The sequence below is a fragment of the Stegodyphus dumicola genome, chromosome 6 (assembly GCF_044657685.1).
Source record: "Stegodyphus dumicola isolate Sdum_Otavi_A_Nest chromosome 6, ASM4465768v1".
NCBI lineage: Eukaryota > Metazoa > Arthropoda > Arachnida > Araneae > Eresidae > Stegodyphus > Stegodyphus dumicola.
Window position 1 is genome coordinate 192,004,550 of NC_140773.1, and position 11,651 is coordinate 192,016,200.

Sequence of the window (11,651 nt, forward strand, 5' to 3'; positions counted from 1 at the left end):
ACGAGGAGGAATAAATTTCCAAGAGATATTTTCAGATGCCAAATACTTACCCAAAACTTCATCAGGGACAGTAACTAAAGAAGCAAGTTTCTTTAACTCTTTGTGAGCTCCTACAAAATTAGTTGCATTGTCACTAAACAGACATGAGCTTTTACCTCTACGCGAGAAAAATTATTTTAAACATGCAATAAAGGCTTCAGATGTTAAGTACTATTTCTAAATGAATCGCCTTTGTAACTAAGCAAACAAAGATTGCTATACAAACTTTATGTAAACTACCTTTCCTTTGATTTCTATATTTGATTAGAAAAGGGCCTGCAAAATCTATCCCTGTGTTATGAAAGGTTAGATTTGGATTTACACGTTCAGGAGGTAAATCGGCCATTAATTGATCTGAAATGATAGGTTTATGACGAAAACAAATTACACAGTCGTGAACTGTTTTTCTAGCTAAGCCCTTGCCACCAATGGGCCAAAACCTTTCCCTAACAAAATGTAATAATGCTTGAGGACCAGCATGAAAATTTTTCAAATGATAATGAATAAATATTAGCTTGGTAAGCTTATGATTTTTTGGCAATAAAATTTGATGTTTAGAATCATAATTAATTGTGGCATGAGTTAAACCCACACGTAATATATCTTTTCCATCTAAAAATGGATTCTGAAATGGATTTTCCATCTAAAAATGGATTTTCATAAAAATGGATTCTAGTTTTTACCTGACTTTTGATTACTCTCTGATCTTGAAGTGATTTAATCTCCTCTGCAAATTCTATTACCTGAACCATTTTTATCAAGTGCATTTCCGCATCTTGAAATTCAGTACTACTAATAGGCCTGTTTTCTTCACTGGACTTTTCAGATTGGACAGAAACCTGAAAATAAGACTTAAAATTCTAATTAGTTTAACATAATTATTTGTTAATTCAAAAAAGGTATTCTAAAACAAGTTTAAATTGCAGTTCAACTTAACGTCTAAAGGTTTTTTAAGTTCATCCTGATAAGCAGGAGAATCTATGAGAGTCTTGTCAAGTTCAAATAAAGAAGCATCACTAAGTTCGCTCTGTTCAGGACCATTCCACCACAAGGAAGATGTCACAAGTTCATGAGGATAAGCACCACGAGAAATCAGATCTGCGGATTATTTGCTGATAATACGTGCTTCCAGTGTCGCGGCTCTACTAGTCTTTGGATTTTGGAGACTCTATTTGCAACAAAGGTCTTTAAAAGATGAGGAGAAGTCTTCAACCATGACAGTGCTATCGTTGAATCAGTGCAAAGAACGATGTCATCTAAATGCATCTTCAATGAGTTGCTAACTTTCGAAATCAGATGAGCCAATAACAAACATGCACAAAGCTCCAATCTTGGAATAGATAAAGTTTTCAATGGAGCCACACGAGATTTGCTGGCTAGTAGATGAGATGACGAGTTGTGATCTTCATCGACACAAATCAAGTAGACAACTGCACCATAAGCGGCTTCCGAAGCATCTGCATATCCAATGAGTGAAATCTTTCTTGGATGATTGGAGAAGATGCAACGATTCATTTTTATGTTTTCCACAGTCTTTAAATTTGAAACTATCTGTTGCCATTCGTGAGCAATAGTTGCAAAAAGTGGTTCATCCCAACTCAGTTTTTGAACCCATAATTTCTGTAAAAATATCTTGGCTTTGGTGATTACCGGACCAATCAGTCCTAAAGGATCATAAAGTCTGGCAATTGTCGATAAAATGTCTCTTTTGGTATATGATGATTTCTCCTTGATTGACTTTAAAGCTGAATTCATCCTTCTGAGAATTCCATGTAATGCCTAAAGCTTTAACCACATTATCACTTTTGGAGAAGAATGAAAGCTCAGAGCTTGTAGAAGGGCTATCCAACAGTTCAGAAGAATTAGAGTTCCATTTGTGCAAAGTCATTCCACAACTATGAAAAAGCTGTATAAGCTGATTTTTCAATTCCCTTGCTGAGTCTAAGTTTGATGAACCAGAGATGACATCATCAACATAACAGTCTGACAAGACAGCTTTGGCAGCTTCAGGATATTTATGCATTTCGTCGTATGCAACTTGCTTTATGCATCTAATGGCTAAAAATGGAGCACTTTTAGTACCATAAGTCACCGTTTTGAATCTATATGTCACAGGTGAGTCGCTAAGGTTTCTCTTCCATAAGATTCGAAGTAAGTCTCTTTGGGATTCATCAACTAAAATTTGCCGGTACATTTTTTTGTATATCCAAAATAACTGCAACTTGATGTTTTCTAAATCTCATAAGAATATCAAAAGTATCTTCTTGGACTGTTCCCGCTAAAAGTAAATCATTCAAACTTAAGCCATTTGAGCTTGGGGCACTAGCATTAAAAACAACTCTTAATTTTGTACTTGATTTCTCTGGTCTATATACTCTATGATGGGGGAAGTAATATTCAAGTTCCGGTTTTGAATTATCATCGACCCTTTCCATATGGTCCAAATTCTCATATTCTGTTATGAAATGTTGCAATGCAGCGTTTTTGCTAAGACGTTTAACTAATTGATTGAGTCTAATGTTGGCTAAGTGCTTTGAATCTCTTAATTGTTCGTCTTTCATAGGCATTTTTACGATAAATCTGCCATCTTCATTTCGTCTGTAAGTGTCTTTGAAATGTTGTTCACAGAATTCTTCTTCTTGGCTAAGAATTGGCTTTTCTTCATCAATATTTTCCACTAACCAAAATTTTTCTACTAATCTATCAATATTATCAACATTACCGATAAGTCCACAATAATTCTGACTATTTTCAAGGGATGTTTTCAAACATCCAGTAGCTATATAACCAAACACTGAATTTCTGAAAACGAGTGATTTCATAGAAGATTTAAATTGGCCATTAATAAAAATGTCATAAAATATTTCTGCTCCTAAAAGCAGATCTATACTAGATGGAGTTGCAAATTCTGTATCAGCTAAACTTGATGTATTAGGAATATCTATATTTTCAATATTTAATTTTGTAGAAGGTACTAAATCTGTGATTTTATTTACAACTAAAAAATTTAATGAAGCAGAAAACGAGTTATTTCCATTAAAAATAGAAGCAAAAGTATGAGATTTAATGTTTGAAATTTTCCCATTTAAACTAGAAACGGGAATATTTATTCTTTCCTTTTTTAAATTTGCACGCTCACAGAATTCATTTGTAGCAAAATTAGACATTGATCCTGAATCAAGAACTGTTCTTGCTTTAACGAATTGGCCATAAATATTTCTAACCCAAACAATCGCAGTTGAAAGGAGAACAGTTTTATTTTTTGAAAAAAGACACGCCGATAAGGCTGTTTCTGTTAATTCATTGCTATTCAAAACAGCCTCATTTTTGCGGTTCTCTGGGGAGGGCGTAGTTTCACTTTGCTTTCCCCCACTTGTTGCAGACGACATGGATCCGTCATTCCGATGAAGAAGTGCATTATGTTTTGATTTGCAAACCGAACAAAAGTGTCTAGACTAACAGGAAGCTACTTTATGATTCGACTGTAAACAATTAATGCACAAAGAAAGCTTTTTAATCATTTCGTATCGTTCCATTGGATTTAATGCTAGAAATGTTTCGCATTTAAAAATTGACTGTTATCTTTGCAAACGGGGGGGACACATAAATTTATTATTATTATTCGTTTTTGTCACTAACGATCGAACTTTATTTGGAGGAATGTTTTGTTTTGTTTTTGAAAATACAGTTTTGTTTTGCATATTTTCTAACATCTGGCATCGCTTTTGAAGAGATGTCATGAAAGAATCCCATTCACATAAATCATTACTATTTAATGACATTTCAAATTGCTTACGCGATTCTTTATCTATTTTATTAAGAATAATATTAATCAGCAAAACTTCGCTTAATTTATCCATAGTTAATTCCATAACTTTTAATGCTCTTAAATGTTTCTGAACTTTATCAATTAATGAGCGTAAATCTTTAGGATTTTCATGAATTATTTTTTCAATAGAAAGTAATTCATTGATATGAGAATTTACAACCAGTCTCTTATTATCATATCTTTCTTCAAGTGCCTTAAATAAGGAAGAAAATGTATCTGCTTTGCATTATCAATTAAACAAGATTGTAAATAAAACAATTTCTGAGAATCTGTTAATTGTATATTAGATGAAATTAATGCTACACATTGTTTTTTAAATAAATTCTAGGGAAAATTTAGGTAATGTTATTTCAGGCAATTTATAATTCAATGAATTACTTCTTGTTTCTGGGATACTATTATTTGCATATTCATTATTTGCATTCTTACTACATAATGAAGTATAAAGACATTTCAGGCTTACCTGAACATTGGTCATATCCATCTCGATTTCCTCAAAAGTAGCTTCGATGTCTGATATTTCTTCATCTTTGCACACTTTGTAATAATCCAAGCGAAGTTCATCAATTTGGTTATTTAACTTGTGCACTTTTTCTTGCAATACTTCTATTTATTCGAAACCAAAATCATCACTTTTTCCACTGACAGACGACTTTCATTTCGTTATTTGTGCTTTAATGCCGCCACGTTTTCTCTTCAACGTAGTTATGTCTTCATTAGCCATTTTTTATTCTAATTAGCTGCGGTTCGACGTTGACCAATGTTTTGAGGTCGCTGGTTAGACTGTATACTAAAGACAACTTTACAATAACAACAACAACCAATTTTATTTCGTGGACTGTATCATAACTAAAATCTAAATCTAAAATGATAAATTCCCGACCATACGGGATCAAAACATGTATGCTACGTTAGGAGTTCGAATCTTAACTAACTAAAATTGCGCAGAAATAATGCGCTGTACATAACTTATATTGCCGCGTAGGAGGCAACAGCTGATGGGTGGTGCTAAATGGGTAACTGCTACAAAGTCCTGTGGCATAATGGGGTTTAGTTGGATGAAGTTCGGTCTGATGATGAATAATCTTATGACGACCCAACGGACCGCTCCTCCCTGGGAAAACCGGCGATTGTGGGGAGGATTTGAAATTCCGAGGACCTTTGATCTGGAGAGGAGTGGTCTTGGAGGAAGCAGCCATGTAGAGGATACAGGAGAAAAACTGAGTTTTGCGTCTCAGGGCGCCAGATAGTACAGGAGCCCTGGGCAGCCTAACCAGCATGTCCTAGCTGCTCTATCAGCTGGTGTATAATCTCGCCTGCTTTGTAGTTCCAGGTGGTGCCTGGGTGGGGTCTTGTATGGCAGAATGGGGGGCTCTTCCGAGGTCGCTTTTGGCTGCTCCTCCTCCAAACTGGCTCTTAGAAAATCGGAAGGAATTTTTCTCCCTCTTTTTTGCAATCAAATACCAAAATGGATGTTAGCAATATACTCGTAGAATCAGACAAAAACGCATCCTCTGAAACCCCCACTTTAACCACTATAGCTCCTTCTAAGGGAGTGAATGCGCCCTTGGGTGCTGTATTTAGGACTACAGAAACCAGAACCTCTGGTGAAGGGGTGAATGTGCCTTTGGACACGGACGCCTTGAACCTAGTGAGGATGGATACTGACTCCTCTGTCAGAAGTGCTGTGCCAGATGCGCAAGCGGATGACCTGTCACCAATGACGGAGGTTGTAAATAAAAGAAGAGAAAAGAGACAACGCCAGAAAGAGGGGAAACGGCTGGAGAAGGCCACGGAAGGGATCTCGATCTCCGGGGAGAAGGGAGCAAGGGAGAAAACAGATAAAGCTGGAACCTTTGAAGCGACCTTTTGACTGGTGAGGGAGAGCCATCCAAGCAATGAAGATTCTCGTAAGAGAGAACGCATTGCTGGTGACTTCCCGTAAATGGCCCGCAAGAAACGACGGCTTTATAGTCAAGCTTTGAGGAAGGCAATTACTCTGCGGGTCGTCTGCAAGGATGACTCCAGAGACATAACGTCGGCGGATTTGGACTTCATCACTTCTATGATTGATGACCCAATTATCGACCGCTCCATCACCACCTGTAGGGTCCACAAGACAGTCCTGCGGCCGAATGGCCTCAACATTGCATGTGAGGACCATGAGACTGTGGACGTCCTAGATACTTTAATTAATGATCTACCTGGCCCTGAAGATAACCATCCCGGTTATCACGCCATGGCTTCCGGGGACAGATCCCCATGAAGAGGTTTTTCGCTTGGTTTTCTGGTAACAGGTCACCAAAGGATAGCATCAAGCTCCTTGATGCCTGTAACAAGGGCCTGGATGTTAAGAAGTTCGCCATCAAAGCAGTCATCCCTGGAGACGGAGGTAAATTTTGTTTTGCTTTGTAGAGAACGCGTTTTGATATGCTTGGTTGGTGCTGCTTGGTATGTAGTTGCCTGCTCGTCCGCCTTTATAAAATGAGCATTTGATTAGCTGTTGATCGTCCGCCATCACTTACGGGTCACCACTATAGTGAAACGAGGTGGTATGCTTGCTTGGTGCTACAGGTTATGCAGTTGTTTGCTCGTGTCGCCATCTATTAACACCAATGAGAAGACCAGCAGCGGACCAGTTCTGCGTAACCTTGAAAATGACAATGATATTAGGATTAGATGCCGGGTCTCTTATGTAGCAGTGGAATATCATACTGCTATTGCAAAAGAGCTGCCATGCGACAGTTGCTGATATTCGAACTGCTTTATAAAATGAACATTTGATTAGCTGTTGAGATCGCTACAGTTTCTATCACACGATGACGAAATTATAGCTGACTTATATTGATTTAATTATTTATTATACTTAAGGCTACTTTCCACACTTGTCTGAATCACGAAAAAAATAGATTAGTTAAGGTTTATACGAAAGCTGGCGCTACATATTTTGGGACCCATGCAGTCTGGTCCGAAATTCTGCTGTCAAACGTCTCCTTAAATTCTAAAGTTTTTGCCACCACTGAATTGTAAAGATTTTGCTATCCTTTAATTTTATTGCTCGATGCTTCTCTAAACTGTAAAAATTTTTCCTTTACTAAATTCTGCCTTTGATGCGGCCGCACCATCTCTGGCACAGGTCTTCGGCTTATCTGACTAACAAATAAGAAATTCTAGATTCAAACGTCACTAAATGTAATCTTTTGGCCTATTAGTGTCATTTACAAAATCTGGTTTTTGCACATAGAAAGAATTCCTGCTAAATTTCTCCTCATCAACACTTAGCAGCGAAGTTACTTGAAGTCTGTAATCATTGCCAAGCGCAACATGTAATGATGTAAAAAAAATGTAGAAAACTTAGAAAGGTTGTCAAAAGTTATGTTAAAGGTTTACAAGAAAATCATTATGTTAAAGGTTTACAAGAACTTCATTTGGATGACTATTTTCTAATGTATTTGACAGTGTAAAAACAAATTCTGTAATGATATTTTTTGTATCATTAAGCAAGGATATGTGCAAAAATTCTGTAAAATATCGCTTCATTATCAAACATTACATCGAATTTTGATATTGCTTTCCCATGACAAGTACGAAAAATTTCCAGAACTGGTAGAAATGCGTAAAAATTTGTTTCAGTAATTCACTCTACTTAACTTAAACCTAAATAAAATCAGGCAGTAACTAGAAAACTGCAATATTTCCCCAAACCCGTAAAAACTTAAAGGAGCATTTTGGGAAGATCCTCGAAAGCATATTGTGACAAGGATCCGAATCACACTGTTCTGCGCGAAAGTCCTCCCCGCCAAACTAATGAGTTATTTCGATAATTTTTACCTAATGCGTCTTCAAAGCATAAATTACGAAGATCATGAATGGAATATGTGTGCCGATTTAAAAGTTGTTGTACTGCTTATAGGACTGCAGAGTACCTCTACCAAACACTGTTGTTTTTTATGCGAATGGAACAGCAAAGACAGAAACAAACATTATGTCGTTAAAGAATGGCCGTTACGTGAAGATATGCTGCCCAGTCTGAAAAACGTTCTCGGTGAACCGTTAGTAGAGCACCAGAAAATTTATTCACCTCCTCTGCGTATAAAAATAGGGCTTATAAAATTTTTTATTAAAGTCTTAAATAGAAAAGATGCTTTTTTTTTTTTTTTTTAATTATTATTATTATTTAAGACGGAAATTTGCACGTAAAAGTAAGTGAGGCAAAGCATAAAGAAGGACTATTCGTTGGGCCGCAAATACGAGAACTTCTTAAAGACGAAAATTTTGGAACTACACTTTCGACAAAAGAAAATAGCGCATGGACTGCCGTCAAAAATGTATGTAGCAACTTCCTAGGTAATAAGAAATCGGAGAACTACAAAGATTTGGTTTAAGAACGTATCCAATCGTATAAGACGTTAGGTTGAAATATGTCATTTAAGTTACATTTTCTTCACTCCCATTTCAAATTCTTCCCTGACAATTTAGGTGTAGTTGCAGGCGAACACGGCGAAAGATTTCACTAAGTACTCAAATACCTCAAACATGTCGGACTACTGTTGGACCATCCGACGTGAAATTGATCCCTGCGAATACAAGAGCATAAAAGACAAAAAAAAAAAAAAAAAAAATTTATTTCATGGTATCATACTTTTTTCGATACGAAATAAAGTATATTTTGTAATTTTAAATCTTTCAAAATTCATTAAATTGCTTACAGTTTGAGTTTCTGATACTTTATATTCTTTTTCACTTCTCTAAAAATAGGTGATAGATAAAACTTGACATATTTGAATTTAGCATATTACAATAGGAAAAAAAAAAAAAATATATTAGGGAGCTACCAAACGTTTCAAAATGCAGAAGTGTTATGCTAAAGGTATTAAATTCAAATAACTATTATTGCATTTTAAACAAAAAATGTTTAATTCTGCTTAAACATCAGTGAAATAGATTATAGTGCTTTCAAAGAAAACACTGTAGTCTATTTGCTATTTTCCAGAACTTAGCAGTTTGCGAATTTCGAGGTTTCACCTACAAAAGATCCGAGTGTGATGTCTTCATGCACTATTAACAGATGGCAGCACTATGAGCAGAAGTTCTCTTAGTGTTCTGAAATGAGACGAGGTCCCATCGGACAAGTTAGTTAAAATTTAGTTAGATTTTAGTTAAAATTTTACACAAATAATGAAAACCGCACATTTATGTACACATCATTTCCGACAATAAGACTGCTTTTGATTTTTGCAAAAATTAATCTTCTATATTTCTCTTTTAAACTACTCCTCTCGCATTTAATTATATGTAGAAAATAATATCTGCAGTTTGAAGAAAAAAAGGCCTGGTTAAATTTTTATTTTTATTATAATTATTACTTTTAAATTATTAATCAAAGTTCCACAGATGAAGCAGGAAAATATGTATGAGAAAATTAATACTGCAGGTTAAATGCAAAAGTATTAAATTTGTCTAAAATCTTCAGATTTATAACGTAATACTAAATAATAATAATAATAATTACTAATCAAAATTAAAAAAATTAAAATACATATCAAATTTTATAAATTAAAAAATGCTTTATCTTCGGACTGCAGTTTAACATCTGAAGTAGTATTAAACTAAACTTGCGACATGCCTTTATATTTATTTTATTTTATTTTTTTATATTTATTATTTTTTTTTTATGGTAAATGTTGCTGAGAGTTGGATAATTGGCTCTTATTTTTTGGAGGAAGACAATCAAACAGTTACTGTCAGTTCACAGTCCTATGTCGACAAGATTCAAAACTTCTTCGAGCCAGCTGTTGAAGAAATACATTTCAATACAATAGGAGTGTTGGAAAAAAACCCTGTTGCATTGAAATTGTTTTTGAAGTTTTTTGGGTAGAACCCAAAAATCTTCAAAAAATGGTAATTTCGGATTTTTGCATTTTCAAATTCTCTACACTTTTATCTTACTAAAAATACTATTCTTTAATCTCTATGAAAATTAGAATGTAAAAAATCTAATTTTAATTTGTCATCGAATGCTTTGATAAATGAGGATTTTTACATAATACCGCGTTTTTCTCCAAATGTGAGTTTTTTATACACAGGTATCTAAAATTTTTATGGCATATTTATTAGATTTCCTAATATTTACTGAAATGAGCTTTTTGTTATAAACTAAGAAAAAAATTTAAAAAAAAATTGTTTGAGAAAAGTACTAAATTTTACTACGCCTAACAAAATATTATGTAAATTACTCTAAAATTCAAAATGTTTCAAAATCTCATTTCAGTTTAGTCAAATAGATATACTTTAACTACACACAAAATTTTAAGCGTGTATCTACAGCAGATTTTGAGGAAAGGTACATCGAAAATGGCCAATTTAACATTGTCGGTATTGAGTTTGCTGACACCCCTTAAAGAAATTAAATGATGAAGAATCTGCATGAATGTATGTATGTTTCTCGCATTGCAATAAAACAATAGTAACTAGAGCCATCAAAATTTTAATAATGTAATCTTCTACAGAATATGTGCATGTGGAAGTCCTAATTTGAATTTGAAATTTGTTTTATTATCGATTTCATATTTTGTAAGACTTCAACGAAATTTTGATTAACAAACTAAGCGATTTCAAAGCGAGCAGTGGCAACACTGTACGAATATATATATCCAGCGCACGAGCCTCTGTATCGGAAATTCTAAATATATGTTCATTTAAAAATTATTTTGCGAATTTGATGGTTTAAGTGCGAAGAACATGATATTTAATAAATAAAGGTAGCACATAAAATGGTAAAAAACACTCTTCGGACGTAATTTAAAATCTGAAACCTTTCAGATTTTTATTTATTGATTTATTTATTTTTAATACTTTGTTCTGAAATTTTGTTTAATAGATGAATTCGACAACCCAGTTTTTTTGGAAATGTTGTGATCGAGAAAATTTATTACCGTTCTAACCTACGCAGCATTTAATTTACGCTATAGAAAATATTGAATGTTATTAACCATTACGATGTACGAATCATTTCAACATTACATTGAACAATACATGTAACCAGTTTCAATAATCTCTGCGTGTTTGTGCAGTGAAAATAAATCATTTTGGGAGTTGCAATTCCGAGTCAAAACAGAGGTACAATATATCCCGAAAAGTTAATCAGTAAATCTACTTACAAGCATGTTTTTGCTTCTTTTGTCCGAAAGGAAATTTTGTGCTAGTAACTTAAGACTAGTTTCTCAGTATTTTTTTCCTTTTAGCGATTTTGTGACATAATGCTGTGTTCTTGCAGAAATTTTGTGGCATTTCAGATAAATTTACTCCACATTTTGAAACTGAGTTTGACAGAAAAAGTATCAAGATTTTTCTATAACAACAGTTGGAAACTCAAACTTACAAATAGAACCTATACGAAAATGGCGACATTGCTTGTAAAAAACTGAAGAATCATTACGCATATAGTTGCTAGATTTTGGCTTATTCTGAAAAATTGGCGCTTTATCTTTAGAGGGTTGCAATAATCCGTAAATTTCGCACTTGTAATGTTAACAGAGAGACAAGCTAATTAAGATTATATTTTCAAAACACTTGCTAAAGTAAAATTTAAAATATTTTATTGAATAACACTTGAATGTCGTCTGCAGCTGTTGTTATTTTAAAGCAGGAAAAGTGTTTAAAATAATGTTGCCAAAACCGAAGAATAAAAATTATAAATTTTAACTTGAAGAGGTATCAAAGAAATGCGCACATCGTAATTTTATTACTAACATTACACTAAACCTAAAACAGTCATTATGTA